The following is a 21,265-nucleotide window of genomic DNA, read 5'->3' as shown; positions in this document are numbered from 1 at the left end:
CACCTGAGTCAGCCTGAGAAGGAAGCTTGTCTGCTGGGACTCTCACAAGCGTCACCCAGTGTGGCCTGATACGGGCCAACCCACTGCGGTCCCACGGCTTCCTTGTCAGTGTCTCATGACAACCGGCCAGTTGCACAATAACCGGGTGTCCTGCTATGCCCTGGGCCTGAGGCGACACTATTCTCTGTGGACTCAGGTGTCATTTTTTTCTCCATTTAAATATTTTTAAATGATTAATTCATTTTTATTTTATGTGCATTAGTGTTTTGCCTGCATGTATGTCTGTGTGAAGGTGTCAGATCCCCTGGAGCCATAGTTACAGACAGTTGTGAACTGCCATGTGGGTACTGGGAATTGAACCTGGAAAAACAGAGAATGCTCTTAACTTATGAGTCACCTCTCCAGCCCCTCATGAAGAGAGGTATCACTTTGGTTCTGGAATCACAAATAAGAGCCAATTAAATCCATCACCAAAGACAGTAGGGCTAGTATCAGACAAGTTTCCTGGTTACAGCTGAAGCAGCAGGCTGGGCAGCAGTCTCGATTTGCTGATCTGTGATTTGGGGAGAACAATGGTCATCGCTGCCTCTGCTTTTCCAGGCTGTTCGGCAACTAACATGGGATTGAGAGGAATAGGAAATACCAACCGCGACAAGGTGAATGTTACTGTGTGACATCTTCATCCCACGGCCCCTAGGGAGCCCCACGCAAGTTTCTCCTCAGTCTTAGTTAACTTAGGGAATCAGCTCAGAGGGTCCCCCCAGTATCCCCCTCCAGGGTTCCCATGCAGCACCCCACCTTCCCAATCCCCCTGCCTCTGTCTGAATCCCCACGTTCTACAGTCCATGCTGGCAGTCTGGCCACCTCCAGTCTTCTCAGAAAGTTCTTCCTACAATCTTCCTTACAGTCCTTGCCCAGGGGACTTCATTAACACCCGGCCTCCATATCGACTCAGGATCAAAAGCACAATGAAATCTATCTAGCCCAGTCATGTCCACAAACCAATTAGTCACCAACACGTTGCCCTATGTTGTGGTTCTTCAGGACGAGGCGGGGGTGGGTGCATGGCTTGTCTTCCCTACCTGTCGACATCTTGTAGACTCAGCCCTTCCCACTCACCAGGGGAACCTAATTTGATCAAGACCCACGGCTGGTTTTCCCAGTGCTCTAAGCGACACTAGAAAATGGTACTTTTTTTTTTTTTAACCAAATAAATTAAAGATCTGCATTATCACCACCACCTACAATGAGACCAGCAAGATGACTCTGCGCATAAAGGTGCTTGCTGCCACGCCTGACAGCCCAAGTTAGAACCCCATGGTGGACGAAGAGAACCAACTCCTGCAAGCTGTCTTCTGACCTCCATACACAGGCAAACACAGATACAGTCATGCACGCACATGTACACACATACGTACAATAAATCCATAAATGTAAAAACTGCAATTACACACCTGCCTGGCGTTTGATCATGGACTCTCAAGGTGCAACACACGGCAGCCGGAGCTGAGTATGAAGCACAAGGCCAAACAGGGGTTGAAGGAGGACTCAGTTACTCATTTGCAGACAGATACTAAGGAGTAGATGGAACTGGGATTGACATGACCAGCAAGGCACAGGTCATGGCAAACTCCCAGAGTTCGAGTCCATAAACCAGAGAAAGCTGGTCCCTCTGTCCTTCAGGAGCTTATGATTTTCTGGAGGCGACAGATGTAAACCGTCACGACGTGAAGAATTAGTGCCAGGAAGGGGGGGGCCGGAGGGCGGTGCAGAGGAAAGATCTATGCGGGCACTCCAGTGAACTAAAAGAGGAGCTGGGATGAGAGGGGGAGGAGAGGGAGAGCCACGTGTCCGCATTCATGGATGGATGACTACGCGGGTGGGCTTCTCCTTCACTTCTGCTTTCTCCAGAGTAGTGAGTCCACACAGTCAGCCTCTGTCAGCCCCCTCGGGCCCGCTCTGGTTGGTCGGTAGAAGAAAGAAAAAAGCCAATTTCTGCATTCATATGAAAATGCAAAGGACGCAGACTATTGAGAGAAGTCTTGAAATGGGAGAGCAAAGCTGAAGACATTAACTCATGCCCGACCCTCCATGAAGCTCCAGGGTGCTACCTGGTGCCTGTCGGAAGGGTGGACAGTGCTACCTGGTGCCTGCCGGGAGGGTGGACAGGCTTCTCCGTAGGAAGCAACAACCCATACGCAGAGGCTTACTTCACCTTGGAAGAGAGAAGCCAAGGCACACAGTGTTGAAGTCGGATGTCCAGGGGGCGGCACAGAGATGGCTTAAGAGCACCAACGACTCTTGCAAAGGGTCTGGGCTCCATCCCAGTACCCACAAGCCAGCTCGCAACCAACTGCAACTCTGGTGCCAAGAGATCCAATGCCCCTTTCCAGCCTCTACAGGCTCTAGGCACAAAAGTGGGGCATGGGCACACATGCAGGCAAAACACATTTAAAAAATTAAAAATGATCCTTAAGCTGGAAGTCCACCTAAGACATGACAAGGGCCCTCAAACCTTCCCTCACAACACAGACGCAGAGAACTTGAGGCACACGACAGACTCAAACAGAAAAGGGGAAGGGTTTGAATACAAGGGAATGGGGGTGTCAAAGGTCACAGCTTATGAAAACAAGCAATGGGCGACAGCGTGTGACAATCCAACTGCCCCAGTGTCCATCACATGCTGGGGAGAGCCTGAGTCGGGTGTTCAGAACCCCAAGTTCCTCCCCAATTCCCACCTAGAACTCGGCACTCTTCACCCCCCCTTACTGCCCGCCCCCTCCACCATCCTGCCCCCTCCACCATCTCGCCCACAGGCTTCCATCAAGTTCCGAACCAGCTCCTTTATGCCCCAGGACCTTGGTTGATGCTATTCCTCTTAGCTATGAGGATTTCCTTTCCCTCCATCCCTGGCGAGCTCCATCCTTCCAAATGTGCCTCACACATCACCTCCTTGAGAGATGACCCAAAGTGCCAAGCACTGTGGCCGGGACTGCAGACTTGCTGAGCTCAGCCAGGTGAACAATTGATGCTACACAACACCTCAGTGCCTACGGACATGGGGCCATGCTACATCTTAGAACCAAGTGGCCTTAGGGCCACCTGGCAAGACACTTGCAGCCAAGCATGCTGACCTGAGGTTAATTCCTGAGACCCAACTGACAGAGAGAACTGACTCCCGTATGCTGTCTTCTGATACATGTGTACACATGCAAGAACACACAGGTGCACATACATGCTCACACACATACGTGCATACACACAAATAAAATACAATAAATATTAAAGTAGGGGCAGAAGAGATAGCTCGTGCTCTTACAGAGTTCCTGAGTTTAGTTCCCCGCACTCACATTGGGTGGTTCACAACCACCTAGAACTAGATCCAGGAGATCGGATGCTCTTCTGCGCCCCATGAAAACTTGCACTCACATACACCTAATTTTTCAAAACTAAAATAAGCCTTTGAAATACTGTATGGAACAGACAGAAGACACGAGAGACCCTGTGCAGCTGAAACCCACGGGCTTCCTCAACATGGTTTCTTTTAGCCTTCAGAGGTGGCAAGATGTTTCTCAGGGCCCAGAAGAGAAGAGAGCACAGACTGTAAGTGCTGCTGGGAGCATCCTGGGGCCCTTTAGGTCTCTGCAGTCCTGAGGTCCCACCTCCACAGGGGGAGAAGCAGTTCCTCTACCCCTACAGGCAGATCCCAGAGTCCTGCTATCCCAGCATGCTGCCTCCCAGAGCGCGTGTAGGCCTTGATTTTGCAAGGCAGAAATAAAAGGTAGTTTTTGTGTTGCAGCCGGCATTGATCTTGGCGCAGTCAGAGGTAGCTGCCTTAATTCCGGAAGCTCCCATCTTCTGCACCAGGCTGAGCGCCTTCACGATCTGAAGCAAGGGAGAGCTCTGAATTCTTCTGTTCTTCCAGATAATGAACCACACCCGCTCCCGGCCTCCTCTCACAAGGGCAGAGGCTTCCTCGTTCCTGGGAGAGATCCTCGCAGCAGTCACCAACCTTGGCTGCCCCAGGCAACTCCAGAATGCTTGCTGCCTTTACCTTGCGGATGAACTGTAGCGCCCAGGCTTTTGGTTTTGTTTTGAGACAGGGTCTCAGGTAGCCCAGGCTGACCTCAAGTGCACTATGTAGTCAGGGATGACTCTGAACTTCTGAGTCCCTGCAGAATTCCACCGTGCTGAGATTACCACGGCTGGCTGTGTTGGGCAAGCCCCCCATCAACTGAGCCACATCTCCGGCCCCCAGTTAGGTTCTTCTTAAGCCATCTTTGAAAAGTGAAGGCTGGAGAGGGACACCAGAGGCAGGAGCTCTCAGAAGTGGACTAAAGGGAAACCCTGAAAGCCCACCTTCCTTTGGATGCTTTAGAGGGTGGAAGGCTTCCTTTTTCTCAAAGTCAGTTTCCTATCAGGGGAACAGGTGTGGGCACCGGGTTGTCCCTTTGGGACTCAGCCAGGTGAATGGGCAAAGTCTTCTGCCTGACATGGCACCCACCAGCGTCCTCACGGCCCTGGAACCTCTTAGGTACCTCTCGGCCTCACTGTGCCCTGCTGATGGGGACCTGCATGGGGAGGCTATCCGGGGCTGGTCAGCAAGGGCATGAACAATGCTGAAGAAAAGAGTCAGCAGGAAGTAAGTGAGGTGCCCGGAGCCAGCAAGGTCCCAGGACAAACCACCCTAATCCAGCTGCCAACCAGGGTCAGTGGATGGCCCAGCAGTGACATCTCAGCAAGGTTCACAAAACTCCAAACCAGTAAGTTCTCGGGGCTTACAGACCCACGGCATCAGCCTCACCTGGGGACTTTCCAGAGAGGCAGTTTCAAGACACTCGAACCTGCTCAACTCCCAGGTGCCAGGGGAGTTCCCACAAGGTCCCTCCCTCCTTATGCAGGTCCCAGCTGAGAACACTGGGACCCCTCCACCCCTGCACTGAGCCCCAGGTGCCAACGACCTTGTTTTTTGAGAGAAGGTCCCTCATGCACTTGGAACTCACCAAGCAGGCCAGGCTGGCCAGACATCAGAGCTGGCACTACGCGTGCTCACAGCGCACACGCGCGCGCGCACACACACCTTTACACATCCTCTTATATGGGTTCAAGGGCCCACGTTAGGTCTCCACCTCTGAAGAGAGACGCTTTCCCTGCTGCGCCATCTCCCCAGACCCATGCAGGCCGTGGAGATGAGAGACACACACCGCTTACGTCTAAAGGAATGGCAGGACAATTGACACCCGGTGGCTCAGTCTCCATCCTCCGCCCTCCCTCCTTCAACTCCTGGGAATAGGATTTTAGTCAGGAGAATCTAGGGCCGGGTCCCCACCATCCTGCATGCCTCCCCACCACGCTCCTCAGTCATCCTGATAAACATGGTGCGGATTTCACGCACTAGATCCCACCCAGCCCCGATTGTCATTTCGGGATTTGCGCCGTTTTAATGAATGCCAAAACTGTTTTCTCACTTGATAGATCCTGACAAGACCAACAATCGCAGATCAGAGAGAAACTTCTTGCTTTTCAACAAAGGTTAATAAATAGTGACAGCATTAAGTCTAGTCTGATTAACTATGCTGAGAGATATTATTGCCGTTTGCAACGCAAAATCATTATTGGATTAAGCACAGCATATAAAAATGAAATGTGAGTTTTAATCTCAAACAGAGAGCACGAGCTGCTCGTGTGGAGGCGGGGTGGCACACGGAGGCCCGTATTAATTTTTTAAGTTGCTTTGGTGAAGGGATATTACATGTCATTTTTTTTTTGGTCTGAGTTTGGTCAGGGGAGAACCCTTAGATACAGAAAGGCAGAAACAGTGAGCAGCCCCTTGGGCTGAACAGTACCAGAAAAGGACCCACAGTAAGAGTCATACATGACCAAGGGACCACAGGTGAGGGCCTGACCCACGTGGTGTCTTGAGCTCTCAGATCTTCTCTGGGGAAAAGGACAGGCCCAAGTCAGAAGGGGGAGGTAGGGAGATGGCCCAGCATGTCCTGGGGAAGATGACAGAGGAGGGGAGTGGAGGTGAAGAACTGGACTGGTGGGACACACCCTGGGCCAGAGTAAGGAAAGAGACGGGACCCAAGTGTCAATCTCCCACTTGCTGTACCCCGACTCTGTCCCGAGGGCCACTGTGACTGTGGCCCCGAACTGCTGCAGGAATGAACCCACGGAGCCTGGAACAGATTGTCCTTCCAGAAAGCAAGGAAGGTCCCAAGGCCACTTGCAAGCCCAGAGGGTACAGGAGCCAAGAAGTAAGGACCCCAAGTGCCAGAGAGGGTGTGACAACCAGAGCATGGGTGCAGACAGTAACAGTGAAAGTGGCCGGCCCCATGCATTCCCACTCCAGGGCTGCTGGCAACGCTTTTAAACATTTCCCTGGACATCTTTGCAGAAGGTCGGCAAAGCAGGACACCCAATGGTGGGTGACGGGGAGGAGGTGAGTGCCTGCCCTTCCTTCTGAAAACTCTTCCCTTGTTTCTGCAGGAGCTGATGGCACTGAGGGCCACTATCTCCATAGAGACATGTCCCAGAGCTAAGAGCAAGAGGTGGTGCTGGTGAATGAGTTTGCAGACCCAGCAGAGGCTGCTGATGAGGACTAAAGGCACAGGATAGGGACTTCAACAGTGAACAGCTCACGGTGACAGCTACGAGCTCTCAATGCCAGACGTGGGGCACCTACCGATGCCACACCAAGTGGCCACTGCCAGGGGTTCTCGCCAAAGTATTGAGCCAACCGAGCACTTGCCCAGATGTGTGAACAGGAGCTCACAGGAGACCCGAGGGGGAGCCTGCTCAGTCACCTCCAATGGAGGGAGCTCCCGCGGGATGAACAGGCTGGCTTCCGTGGAGGGAAAAAGAACGAGAGGAAAAGCTGGGCGCAGTGTCACACCTGTCACCTCAGGGTCTGGGCTCACACCCGCCTAGGACAGACACAGGGAGTCTGAGGCCAGCCTGGGTGACACCGAGACCTTGTCTCAAATTTTAGACAGAGGCACAGAGACGAGAGGGAAGAATGAGGGGGGCTGGCTCAGTGACGTGCCTGTCATACAAGCATGGGGAGACTCGTTCTAACGTTCAGCATCTGTATTCAACAAACACCTGGAAGGGGAGAGAAAGATCATCAACTCATCAATAGAAAGGGATATGGGAATCAGAAAATTGCCGTGTGGCACACCACAGTCACTGAGGCAAGGGGTATCTTGGATGCTAAAATCAGTGGGGTCACCATTAAACTTCTGAGCAAGCCTCCAAATGCCCCCTCCCCCCCACGAGAGACTTACTGATCACACACGGAGAAGGACTAACCCTTCAGGGGAGAGGCCAGTTGACATCAAGTCAGTATCAGTCACGGTGGGGACAGGTTGACAGTGGCACCTCCTGTCAGGGTGCCAGGAAGACACTGTCTCCCTCCTCCAACATCGATGCCCAAAATACACAAGCTACAGCCACGGAGGACAGCCAGCCTCCAGAGCAAAAAGGTCGGCGCACACCCAAAGGGTCAGGGTTTTAAAGGACCAAGCCTGGGGGTGGGAGGTGGCACTGCTGGGAGGGTGCCTGCCCTAGCCTCTAAGGACCCTGAGCTGATCCCGCACAGCACCGCGTAAATCAGGGGTGGAAGTAACTAGAAGGAGCAGAAACGGACTCCGCACTGGGGACATGGGAGTCAACGGAGCCCCTACTGGGGTTGAACAGAGACCAAATGTCCGGGTGGCTCTCAGGCACCTTTGGTTCTGTCATGAGGTGGAACCCAAACACACAGGACTCTGGGGAATTCCTATCTCAGTTCTTTTTGACATTCTGTGAATGTTTTTGTCAGCCATTTCACCATCAAGAGTTAAGAAGTGACTTCTTGCCAGGCCCTGACCTTCCCTTCCTATGTACTCTGATCTTCCAAGGCAGGCCCACTCCTGCATGGGTGACTGCAGCAGCCCCTGCAACCCTGGAGCGCAGGGGACAACAAAATGTAGCTGCAGAAAAGAATCGTGAGTGATACTTGCATGAAAACTGCCCCACTAGGTCAGGCGGGAGCCCTGCGGAGCAGGGGTGTGTTCCACTGTCACACAGGAAACCTGGGAAATCAGACCCAGGGCCCAGTGAGGGGCCTGCAGGCCAGGACAGAGGGGCTCACCAGGGTCCAACCCTGGGCACTATCAATGGGTTGTGGTTCCCATGGCATGATAAGCTGTCATCGGCACTGTGTGGAGCACGGGGCTGGTGCCCACGGAAGGACGGTGCTGGTGCAGCTGTCACCGTAGCTTGTCCACTGACCATTTCACAAGGGTGGCTGACCCAGCAAAGCTCCATAACTTAGTCACTTCCTTACTTCTCCCTGACCCCGGCTGTACCATCCCTCTCCTGGCCCCAGTGGACAGTCGTTGTCCCCCTGCATCTCCTGAGACTTCTATGCATTCCCATCTATTCGTGTCTGACACGCACCACCCCTTTCGGTCACATGATGTCATTCAAAAGCCTCCTCCAGGAAGTCCTCTAGAATTGCCTGAGACCCACCCTAAGCCCTCTCCTCTGGTGTCCCATAGACTATACCAGTCTAGCAGCAACTCAAACTCCTTACTGGGGCTGGGGGGTGAAGCCTGCTGGCAGACCTCTTGTCTAGCAAGGGAGAGAGAGGCCTCAGGCCCACCGCAGCACCACACACACACACACACACACACACACACACGAATGAAAGCTCTTGGGGTGAGCCGCCAGCACCATGGCTGCAGTCAGAATCCCTCCGCCCCCTGCATGGCCCACCCAGTAGGCACATGCAGATGGGAAAACTGAGTCACAGGGAGGCAAAGCCATGGCACTTTATCACTTCGATGGGAGGAGACAAGGGCACGCTCCTGCTGGATCCAGAGTCCTTCCCCTCTGTGATGACAGCCATTGAGGAAGCCACCTGGCTACTCACAACTCTGGCCAGCTGAGGAGGGGAGAACATGCAGCTTCCTGCTCCCCCATCTCCCCCCCCCCCCCCCCCCCGTCCAACCCAGTCCCGAATTTCAAACCATTCCCTCTGCTGAGTCACCACCTCCTCAACCCTTGCAGGGAAGAGAGAAATCAATATCCATCGCCTATCAACTCAAATGAACTGGAGAAGGGCCCCCAAGGCCACTGGAGAGGGACCCCCAAGGCCACACCATCGCTCAGGACCTCAGACTTCACCTCACTGTAGCTAAAACATTTCCTTTCAATCACCCCCAATATTTCTGAGGTGCTGGACAGAAAGAAGGGGGGCATGCCTCTTTGCACCTGAACCCTCAGTGTGGCCCTGAGGCTATCTGGGGACAGTGCTGAACCACTGGGTTGAGCAGCTATGGGCAGAAGCTGGGGGAGGAGAAAGGTCACAAAATGTCAGGCTGGGAGGCGCAGAGTGCTGTAAGCAAAGCCACGTGGCGGAGGTGGCGACATTGGCACCACCCACTCATACTGTCCCCGCCCTACTGCAGGGCTGCCGTCCGTCTCCCCCCCCCTCCCAAGGGCCAAGTCCCAGCAGGAGACCCATGATTTAGAGTCGGGGCTGCCTGGGAGGCCAGGTGAGCACCCTACTCTTTGACCTTGGGCGAGTCTCCCAGGACTCTCTCCTCCACTAAGCAGAAATGGAGTTTAGCACTGTCTTTGCGCCTGGTAACCGGCAGCCGTGCTGGGGTCCACAGCCCTGTGTTCAGTTCCTTCCTCAGACATAAATGTGAACGTTACAGGCGAGCAAGCAGAGGCTTGGAGAGGTTTAGGGAGTTGTCTCACATCTCACAGCCTGAGGAGCCCGGGAAAGATGGGGACCCATCTATAAATGAGGAGTTCAGAAAGATGGCTCAGGGGTTTTGTTTAGGACGCCCTTAGCCTCCCCAGGAGGCTGGCTTCTAAACTGAGCCTTTCCCAAGGCTCGAAACCCATTGATAGGAGCTCCTTTGGCACCTAGTGTATTTTTATGCCACGGGGTTGGGATCAAATGGGGAGCTGTGGCCTATCAGAGACCCTGGCCTGTGACGGAGCATCAGGCAGCCGGGGTACAATGGGGCTAGGTGCCAGGTGTGGAACAAGACCTCGTCGTGCCCATGAAAGACTAAAGATACAACCACAAGGGCTAGGCGCTAGTGGTCATGGAGCCCAGGGCAGGACTTGTGGGAGAAGAACGCACAGGTGTTCCGAGCCACTCACCACCCTGGCAGAGAGTCCCTCCAGTGTGACACCCAAGTCACTTACTGTACCTACTAAGGAAGAGCAACGCTCTAGCCTTAGGAGTAGGGAGAAAGCTGCCTGCCGAGACAACCACATCCCAGAAGCTAGATAGAGACACGGGAGGCCATGCCTGGAACATTCGGGTCTCCTGATCTGTAGAAGTGGGCGCCCCCTGAGTGCACCTTACACAGATCCACAGAGTTGAATCATGACAGAGAGAGCAGCTCTGGGTCTCCCTCACCGTGACCCAGTTCCGGAGAAACCCACAGGGGTTCTGCGCATTAAACCAGCTCTCTGTCGCTGACACAGGCCCCCTTGCATCAGGAAGAGCCCAGAAGAACTCACTCGCTGGATGAATGAGGGTCCTGCAGCTGACAGCTACTAGGAGTGTTGCTTCCCAACCCCCCCCATCCCCCCATCCCCCCACCCCCACCCCCACCACCGGCTTCTAACCCACACCCTGGTCTTGGCCTTTCATGACATCTCTATCTCCGGTCATTATACCTGCAGTTTGGTGACCAACTACACCACCGCAGCCTGCGGGGTGGGGGAGGGGAGGGCACAGATCCCTATCATAACCCTGTTATCAGCTGCCAGGCTGGGCCTGAATCCAGCAGCACCCTTGGCCACAGTAGGAGCTCACTATGTCATCCACCAGGTTAAAGGAGTAAAGCAGGGCCAGCAAGAGAGCTCAGTGGGCAAAGGTGCCTACCACCTACCACCAAGATTCACACAGGGTGGCAGGAGAGAACTGGCTCCCAAAAGTTGTCCTCTGACCTCCACATATGTCCTGTGGCATGTGCACATGCCTGCATATACACACCCGATTTTTAAACACTAAAAAAAAAAATGTAAGCAGCTAGAGAGGGAGCCAGAGAGGTCAAGCGCTTGGCTCAAGGTCACCCAGCACTTAGAGAAGCCAGGACTTTAACAGCAACCTGGATGCCAGGATTAAGTGGAAACGGCTTTGCCACCCACCCAGGCCACGCACGGTGCTGTGCACCTAAGCACCCCACAGGGGCTATAGAGCCGGCTGACTCCGGGCATTGTATCGGGCAACACCACACCACCCTCCCCTGAGGCCTGCCACCACCGTTCACACGTCACCTCTGCAGGGAGCACACGACAGTCTGGGTGGCCGCAACTGCTGCAAGCCAGAAGGTGGCTGAACCAAGGCTGAGTGAGCACTGCCAGGGTCCCTTCTGTGAGTTGCTCCTGCCCCTGGCTGCAGCCCAGGGTGGTTTCAGCCAAGTGTGTACCCACTGTGCTGGTTTACTGGAGAGAGGAGGACAGATCGGCCCACCCACGGGGACACCGCCCTTCACCCCCGTGCCATGCTGCCGCTGCCTATATCCTAGCCCAGGCAGGGCTGTGGAGAAGAGGCCTCCACGCAGAGTGGAACAATGGGAGTGCTTTCAGGTTAGGGATGTTTTAATCTGCATTCCACTGTTCCAGAAATAACAACAATAGTGCCTGCTCTGTAACCTTTCATGTAAAATGAGGAGACACACTCACAGTACCACCAAGACGTAGGTACAGTTAATAATGCTACTTAATAAGTAAGGTAAGGAAAGTGAGACACGGGTAGACTGACCTGGCTAGGATCACACATGGATAGAACACACAACGCACACCAGCTGGCCATGTAGACCTGTGCGGATCAAGAAAGGTCTTCTCAGTAACAAACGAGAAATAGCCACCAGCCCCGGCACTGTGCCAACTCCATCTTACAGCCGAAGCAGTGAGACTCAGAGAGGCCAACTGACATGCTCAAGGCCACACAGCACTGGAAGGCAGACTGGATATAGTACCACCCAGAGGCTGGGTTCGCTGCACCTTGCAAGGTGCCTGACTTCTGCTTTGTGACATTCCCTCTCCCATCCAGCCACCTGCTCTGCAGAAGGTAGGATCTACTGTGCAGACCCACGCAGGGGAAAGGTTCCCCCAGCTGGAAGCCCTGGAGGGTAAAAGCGTAGGGAGGTTGTATCCCAAAGAGGACTGAGCGAGCATCCTGATGATCTCCAGGGCCGGAGATGCCGTCTCTGGAGATGCTGCTGGGAAAGCCTGGGGACAGGGCAGCCCTTGTCAGCCACAGGCCACAGCAAGCCACAATACCACAGACGGCAAGCAGGGCCGGGTGGAGGAACAGTCACAGCTCCATCCAGGACCGGCTGGGCAGTCTGCCTGTCCCCCTCGGCCTGCACCAGCTTTCAAGGCCAGGCAGGTCCATGGCATCCTCGCTCTGGCTGGCAGGAGCCAAAAGAGTGCCATGTGCACATACACATGCAGCTCACGTGTGCCCAACCATCGCTCACCCAAAACGCTCACACACTGTGCACCCACACAGTGCACTGTTCACGCACCCTGTGCGTGCACATATGTTCAAAGGCACTTATACACACCCTTGTATAGGCACACAGTGTATGCTCACACACGTCCATTCCCTGAAGCAGACACAACATACCTGCAGCCACAGGGAACCACGATTACAGACTTGGGTCTCCCCAAGGCCACACAGGGTGCAGAGCATAAACCCGCATGTAGCCACACCCATGGCCACCTCCTGAAGACAGGCGCAGACCCTGAAAGCCGCAACCCTGAACACACATGCACAGGACAAAGACCCCCACGCCACCTCACATGCAGGTGATTCTCAAAGCCATGACCTGAGGGAGAAAATCATGAAGTTACACATCCAGCCCCCCCACCACACACAGTAGACAGGACACGGACAGACACAAGGACACCGTCTTGAATCCTGCGCACCCCACATCCTCCTGCACTCACCCTGGGCAGCTCTGTCCTCTCGAGAGCCACCGATACAGCAACGTCCAGTGACAGCCGGTGACAGCAGGGATGGGCAGCGTGAGCCCCTCCAAGAGCGAGCTGAGCGAGGGCCGTCAGCAGCCTCGGCACATGCAAAGAATGTGCAAAAATAAATGCGAAAGGCTGCTAGCGGCCCTTCCCACAGGACTCAGAGCTGACGCAGGTTCTGCTCCGCAACAAACATCTTCCTTCTAATTTTAAAGGCAGTGGCGTTACCTCTTTGGCTCTTGAGACAGCTAGATGCCACCTCCCCCCTGCACTGACCACCAGCAGGGCCAGGCATCGAAGGGACACGAAGTACTGTGTCCCAGGCTCCAGCCCTGGGACCCGCTGGTCACCTACATTGTTCCTGCAGGCCCCACTGAAGTGGTCAGGGCAATCAGAAGTCTCAAATCTACAATGATACCCCAACTTTCCCCACAATCACATCTCAGTAAGTTGGGTCCCTGTGGCCCCAGCCCTGCTTTCCACATTAGCACCACACACACTGGCTTTCAAGTGGCGAGATCTGACAGTGGGAGGCGGGATGAAAAGTGGGGCTCCATTACCCACTCACAAAGCACCCTACTTGCTCACCATCTCACTTCACACCCCCTATAGGGCCTAATCTGAGCCCAGTAACAGCTCAGATGAGAAAGGAGACCACACAGGGCCTGAGAGAGCAGAGTGAGCTACGTGAATCAGCCCCCAGGAAAAGGACACAAAATGCTAGTTTAGCTGGGGCCTTGCTCCAACCCTGGGGGCCCCAGGCCCTCTGGGCTGTGACTCTGGCTTTTGCTCCAGTTGCCTTCTCCCATCAGAACATACTCAGTCACCTCTAAGCCTCCATGTCACTTTTACCCCAGCTGGGGGGCCCGAGATCCTATGTCCAGCAGGACAGTCTAGATCCCATCTTCACTGGGACGCGGAACACAGGCTGCTGTCCCCATCCAGGCAGCTGGCCTCGGACTTCCAGGCTAGCCAAGCACCTACCCACAGCTCTTGGGCCTCCCAGCTGCCAGCTCAAGTCAGCTTCCTCTACCTGCCTCATTCTGAGTCTATCTGATCCTGGGATTCCCTGAGGGCAACCTGCAATAAACCACTAGATCCCGGGAGTTGAAGGATGAATGAGCCAACAATTGGGGCAACAACAGCCCAGAGCTTAGGTCTTCCTCCCACAGATGCCAGAGAGAACCAGAAAAGATAGAAGCAAGCAAGGACACACTAACAGGAGGATGGTGACACAGGCTTTGGGCTTTTACCTGTCCTGCTAAGGGCTACCAGGTCAGACCCTAGTGGAACAACAGGTGGGCAATGGAAACACCAGTGGACATCTGTCTGTGGCTCCAACAATACTCTGAGGACTCTCAGTCTCCAGGCTTAGGACCCTGGACACAGGCCTGGCCCTCTAGAGCAGCTCCTGCCAGCTTTCTCCCTGCAGTCCTGCTCTCTGTGGTGGCAGGAGAGCTCTCTGCAAAAAGGTCAAGTGCACAGGCCACCATGGCGGGAGCTCATGCCACAAAACAGCTCCTGAAACTCACTCACCAGATGCCCAACCCTGGGTACAAACTACACAAGAAAGGGAGCCCCCTCAGCCCTGACACATGCTCACCTGGACCCTTGGATCCCAACACAAGCCCACTTGAACCCCAGTGCACGCTCACCTGAACCCCAACAAAATCATAAAGACCCTGCACTGTTCCTGGGACCCAGTGAAGTTCCTGGGTATCATACAGCCCCAAGCCTGTGCCTGGACCAGCAGCATGTGGCTCCTGTGGCTGCTTCCAGTCCGGCCCTGGGTGCGGTTGAGTGTGGTATCCCCAGCCTGTGCTGAGATGGGCGGGCTTCCCCACTATCCCTGTCGCAGCAGCCTGTCTCAGTTATCAGGCACCCCCCATGCATCCAAGACACCTTCATAAGCATTCGTTACCGCTGCCATGATTAATAGAATTTTAAAGCTCTCCCACTGCTGCTGGTGCCCTGTGCCTGTCTCCCATATTAGTTTGTCTTTAATAAATAAAGCCAAAAAGAGAGATCCAAGAGTCTTTGTTTTCTCCCTAGTGCCCCGGGCTGAGAGGGAAAGGGAGGAAGGGCTGGGGAGTACTGTGGGAAGGGGGGGCCGGAAAGGAGGTAGAAGGGAGGTGGGTGGTGAGACTGAGTATCTAAGACCCTTGGGCCCAGCCCAGAATAATGTGGATCTCACCGCACAGCCATCCCTGGGGCTCAGGAGGCACACACAGCTGAGGACCCCACAGTAACCTCCTGGGCATATCAGAAGAAGCCAGGGAAGTCAAGATGGGTTCTGATGAGAAGGCACAAGGGAGGGTCTACTTTTCAGATTCTCAAGCTACCACACGGATAGCAGCAGCCTGGGGCCTGGCCTCCATCATTCAAGCATGGAGGCCACTGGGACGGTTGCCCAGGACAGCAGTGGTGTGTGTGTGGGGAGGGGGGGGGTGTTAGAGAGCCAAGGTCAGCAGCTGCAGAATGAAGCGTGGTTCATCTCCACCTTGCCCATGCTGAGAGGCTCTATCTTAGCCCCTAGAAGTCACAAGGGTATGAACCAGGCTCCAGGAACAATGATGCTTTGCTCCCTGGGCTGTTCCTGCCAATCCTGCTGTTCCCGCTGATGGGGAGCTCAGTGGCACTAACACCCTTCAACTGAAACTCACTCGGGGAACTCTGTGCTCAGGATAAGCCGTGCCCCAGGCACTCCCACGGGGCCCCAGCTGCATCTAAGACCCTACAGAAAGAAATTCAGCCTGACCGGGGGGGGGGGGGGGGGGGGGGGGGGGCGCTGGTGAGCCACCCTCACTCCCAGGCTCCACTCTGGCTCTCCCCAGGCCAGATCTGGGGCCAGGCTCCAGGAATCTGACCAAGAATGTACCGAATCCACTGGTCCAAAGTACCCCCAACTGTGGCTTCAAGATATTGGGAGGGAAGGAGGCATAAAACTCAGGAGGCAGAAGCAGGCAAATCTCTGTGAGTTTGGGGACAGCCTGGTCTACATAGTGAGCTCCAGGATAGCCAAAGCTACAAAGTCAGACTTTTTCTGAGGAAAAAACAAAACAAGCCAGGTGGTGGGGATACGTGTCTTTAATCCTAGCACTCAGGAGGCAGAGGCAGGTGGATCTCTGTGAGTTCAAGGCCAGCCTGAACTCAACCCCGAGTTCCAAGACTGGCTCCATAGCTACTGAGAAACCCTGTGTTGAAAAAAGAAAAAAAAAAAAAAAAAACAAGCAAGCAAACAAAAAACAAACAAACAAAAAACAAAAAAAAACCAAAAATCAAAATGATACTGGGAGGGGCATGACAGAGTAACAGTGCCCAAACACAGTAGACAGGGGCCATGAGCCTCCTGGGCCACCGTGAGTGAAGTGTGGGACGTCATACAGCACTGGTAGCTTGGAAAGTCCCACTGCGAGCAAGGCCATGACGACAGAACAGCCCTGAACGTTCCTCCCAGGAGCCTTTCACGACAGCCCAGGTGGACAGTCACAGGACACTTGACAAATGAGGAATCGAATGTAAAACAGGGACCCATGGATCCTTGCCTCCATTTCAAAGACCAAGATCAAACAAGACAAAACCAAACCCCTGAGAGGGCAAGCCACCTGCCTAAGGACGCACAGCTGGTCACTAACCAGAGCTTGATCCCAAATTCCTCTGAGCTTTGTGCTCCCCCAGGAAAACCAACAGTGACTCATTCAACAAAAGCTGTCCCTGAGAAATGCCTGAGGGCAGGAGAGGACTCTCAGCAAGGATCCACTGCTCACAAGGTGATGCGGACAAAGAAACAACTTAGTAGCTGTTTCTACCCTACCGCCAAAAACAAACCTATCCAAACTCTGGTCCCACAGACAAATCCCACGCACGCCACAGAACCCCACCATCTTGTCACTGCTTTGGATGGTGGTACTACTAGGAGCACCAAGGAAAGACACGCTTCTCACATCCAGGTTCCCGCACCCCTCCCGGTTCAAACAGTGACCCTCATCTAGACTCTCCTGGCTGTAGATGACAGGGCAGCGGCCAGGAACCAGTCTCCACATTTCTCCCTGTCCCCATAGCTCTGCTGGGCCCAATGACTCCTCTCACCAAGCTTCCTCTGTGATGTGCAGGATCAAGGCTCCCGTGGTGATGTTGTTGGCCACCACTTCCATCAGTGGCCGATACTTATTTAACCCAAGGCCACCCAGGAAGCCCTTCTCCGTCCATCTCCTCCCGGTGGGGGCCCTATAAGATACACACTAGTTCAGGCTCAAGCCTGGAGGCACAGGGTTGGCAGCCTCAGGCTCGAGATGGGCACAAAGGCCCAGCCAAGCTCCCATTTCACCAGGCACAATTGGGACTCCACAAAATAGGAGCTCCGTGGCCACAGTCAGAACAATGATCAACTGTAAAGTCACTGGAAAGAATAAGGAGGATGAACATCTCATGGGAGGCACCCCTCTGAGTCTCAGAAGAGAAGATATGGACAAGTGGCCCATTTGTCCAAAAGCCAACCATGGGGACTTGTTCCCTAGAAGTGTAGGCATCTGTCCCAGAAGTTTCTACCCCAGGACTTGCTCGCTGTCCCTGCCGAGCTAGTGACTTCAGCATCTTAGGCAATGGGGCTATTTTTATTTTCTCAAAGTGGGTTTTTTTCCCCCACTACTTTTAGAAGTGGCAGACGAGGCCTGTCTATTATAAAATATTTGCTGCAAACACACGCGCGCTCACCGCCGCCCCAGGCTCACCACCCCGCACACAGTTCCCATCCGTGTAAAGATCTCAAGTGGTGGTGTGAGGGAGGGACAGGGAATCTGAGACTTCCAGAGTGCACCGGAGTTCTTGTCACCTCTGAGGTTAGGAGTGGTTCCACTGCAGAGGAGGGATCGCATGACTCCACTAGAGGAAAGGTAAACTGAGGCACGGAGGCACCTAAGGAGGGGAGACATGCATTTGAATTCTGATTCTGCCACTGGCTAGCTGCGTAGCCTTGCACAGTGGGCTTCACCCTGCCCATGCCTCAGTTACACTGTCTGTAAAATGGGATAGCAATCAGCTCCCCCCTCACAGAACCCCTGCAAAGAGGAGCCTCAGAGTCCCCACTGTGACTTTATTAATAAAGAGCTTGGCCCAGTCCTGTTGGCCCATTCTTGGCAAATCACTCGCTGGGTCCCAGAAGTGGGGCTGAGCTCCTGAAACCAGCAGCCATCACTGGGGTCATACTTCTCCAAGTCCCACATTCTTTGTCTCAACAGAGAGGCCCTTGGACGCCCCTACCCCTAGCATGAAACAATGGGTTTAAGGCCTTCACTGCCTGGAAGGGGTGAAGCACAACCCAGACTGCCATCCCCACCTTACTGAGCGGAAAACTGAGGCTGGCGAGGGTGGCATGAGCTCCACCCCTCAAGGGGCGGGGGGTCTCCTCAGGCACAGCAAGGTCCACGGGCAACCTCTGGCCAAGGCCCCATCATGGTGCACAGCCTATCCGTGGTTCCACCTGTAGCTGTGGAGACAGTCACACACGGCCGACACAAAGCCTGGAGTCCCCAAACTCCAAGCACAGAGGATACCCTCACCCCAAATGTCTCCTGATGATGCTGGGGTTGGGTTGAAGCGTGACACCCCCCACCCAATTCACATCTTCTCAGAATCCCAAGATGTGGCCCCAGATCTAGGACTTTGGGAGATTCAATCGAGTCAAGTGAAGGTGGCATATGGGGCTAGGGTGACCCCACTCCCACGACTAGCCCCTCCAAAGTGGAAAGAAAGAGAAGCACGGAACTGACAGAAGGGTGCCAGGGGTGCCAGGGAGGGGAGACGCAGGGCAGCCTGTGCAGCGAGGCCCTGCCTACGTGACCAGGGCTGAAGAACAGGGACAACCTCCCTGGAGCCCGTGGAAGGAGTGTGGCCTAACACTGCTCTGCCGACCATTGCCTCCAGATCTCTAGAAGGTATCAGGGAAAGTTGGCATGGGGGCTGTGCATTGGCTGAGGTGGCCCACCTGTACGCTCAATGTCCCTGCTGCGTTTCTTCCCAGACTCAGGTCCCCATAGCGGGACCTTGACCTTGGTTAGCCCGGTGCTAGCTGTCGGCTCCAGGCCTTCCTGGAAAGGAGTGTCTGAGTCACATCCTTTCTCTGTCACCCTGAGGTGTGACTCCCTCTTCTGCAACCCGAATAAAAGGGCCAAATAGGGCCAGCTGCCCCCGCCTAGGCAGTCCTCTCTATGCAGCCTCCTGCACCTCACTATGCTGACTCTGGGCGCGGGGGTGGGGGTGCGCGCACACATTTCATGTATGGCATGTATGTGAGCATGTCACAGAACAGCCTCGGGCATCATCTTCAGGAACGACACCCCTCCTTTGGGACAGGGCCTCTCACCAGCCTAGAGCTCACTGCTTCAGCTACACTGGCTAGTCAAAGACCCCCAGGAATTGTGGATCCTCCAGCTCCGGCACTGGGCTACAGGTGCTTTGTCTGTGGGTGCTGGGGATCTGAACTCAGGTCTTAAGCCCTCTGACTCAGTACCTCACGGACCCTTTAGATGCTTTCTTCTTTAATTCATCCCTCCTCTGAGAGGAGACTGTTCGGGTGGAAAAGAGGGGTCAATGCCCAGGGCTCAGCCTGGTGGCCTACAGACTAGATCTCAGCTCAGCTAGAATTCCTGCGGAGCTGGCTCCTGGGTCACTGTACAGGGATGGGGGACTCTAAGAATACAGTGGAGTGAGACAAACCAAACAGAGGGAGCTGGGGCTAGGGGAGAACAGCTCCAGTTCCCCCCCTCAAGCCTCAGTTTCCCCACTTATAAACAAACATAACAACATCCAACAAAGTACAGCAACGTCCTTGCTTGAGATGAGGCCAAGGGCTCATACAAGCCTACCACAGTCTAACCAAGGGCTCACACAAGCCTACCACAGTCTAACCAAGGGCTCACACAAGCCTACCACAGTCTAACCAAGGCCTCACACAGGCCTACCACAGTCTAACCAAGGGCTCACACAAGCCTACCACAGTCTAACCAAGGGCTCACACAAGCCTACCACAGTCTAACCAAGGCCTCACACAGGCCTACCACAGTCTAACCAAGGCCTCACACAGGCCTACCACAGTCTAACCAAGGGCTCACATGTGCATACCACAGTCTATTCAAGGGCTCACATGTGCATACCACCGTCTAACCATGGATGCACACAGGCATATCACAGTCTAACCAAGGTCTCACATGTGCCTACCACAGTCTAACCATGGATGCACACAGGCATATCACAATCTAACCAAAAGCTCATTTGGGCATACTATAGTCTAGCCAACAGCTCATTTGTATGCACCAGAATCTAACCACTAGCTCATGTGGGCATACCATAATTAAACGCAGGCTTACATAGGTTGTACCACAGTTTAGCCAAAGATTCACACGGACATACCACAGTCAGCCATGGGCTCAGGCAGACTATAGCAGTCTAACCACCGTTCACAGGAGCATACCATAATATAACCATGGGCTCACTGAAACCCAGCTGGCTTCTTTTCTATCTCAGGCTCTTGGGTATAAAGCTGCCGAGGACAGGTTTATGCCAACTTAAGTTTCCATTTCTCTGAAATTTTGCCCTTGGTTCTTAGACCCCCCACTCCAGGCATGTTTGTTCTTAATACTCATTCTAAAAAAATTACTAAGCTCCAACTATGTCCAAGTGCTGTTCCAGGCAAAGGAATGTCAAATCCACGCGTCCTCCCTCCCTACCTGCGCTAGCATAGGACCCAATGACTGGGTGGATGGATGGCGCATGGCAAAGCCCATGAACACCAAGACATGCTGGTCGGAGAAGCCGGTGTGTGCCTTCTCCCGAGGAACAACGCCCTGTCTAGCTCAACACTATCACCCACAGCAGTGGAAAGAAATTCTACAGTATAACCATTTCACCAACTGCACAGCCAGGTACCAACAGGAAACGTCACTGTGTCCCCATCATGCCAAGAGCTTCACATGCAGAGTCACTTCTGACCCTCCGAAGCCACCAAGCCCCCCGGAGAGAACAGTATTATTCCCATTTCACAGAAGATGATGCAAAGGGTCCCAGAGACCAAGGGATGGGCAGAGCCAGGCTCTGAGGCTTCAAGGATGGAGGGCAGCAGCTGGAGCAGAGCCCTCCTCCTCCCTTGCCCACACTCCTCCACCTGTAATGTCAAGTGTCTCTCTCTCTCCACTCCACAGGCTTCATTAAAAGCCCCGGGCAGTGACTGTTTCCAATATCAATCAGACAGCTCCTCATTAACTATGAAAGA

The 21,265-nt window shown here is 54.1% G+C and overlaps 1 protein-coding gene across 9 annotated transcripts in view; it reads right to left on the bottom strand.

The window, feature by feature from the left end:
• The window catches only part of Cux2 (cut like homeobox 2), a 177,340-nt gene that overhangs the window by 118,971 nt on the left and 37,104 nt on the right, over positions 1 to 21,265 (bottom strand). Inside the window, exon 1 of one of the 9 annotated variants that reach the window (XM_057764412.1) lies at positions 12,973 to 13,095. The exons of the other annotated variants lie outside the window; for them this stretch is intronic. The gene's annotated coding sequence lies outside the window, so the exon portion shown is untranslated. Of the gene's footprint in view, positions 1 to 12,972; positions 13,096 to 21,265 lie in introns of those variants that run through there. 9 annotated transcript variants of the gene reach the window in all.

This window comes from Chionomys nivalis, chromosome 3 (genome assembly GCF_950005125.1).
Source record: "Chionomys nivalis chromosome 3, mChiNiv1.1, whole genome shotgun sequence".
NCBI classification, from domain to species: Eukaryota; Metazoa; Chordata; class Mammalia; order Rodentia; family Cricetidae; genus Chionomys; species Chionomys nivalis.
This window is presented reverse-complemented; position numbering and strand designations above follow the sequence as displayed.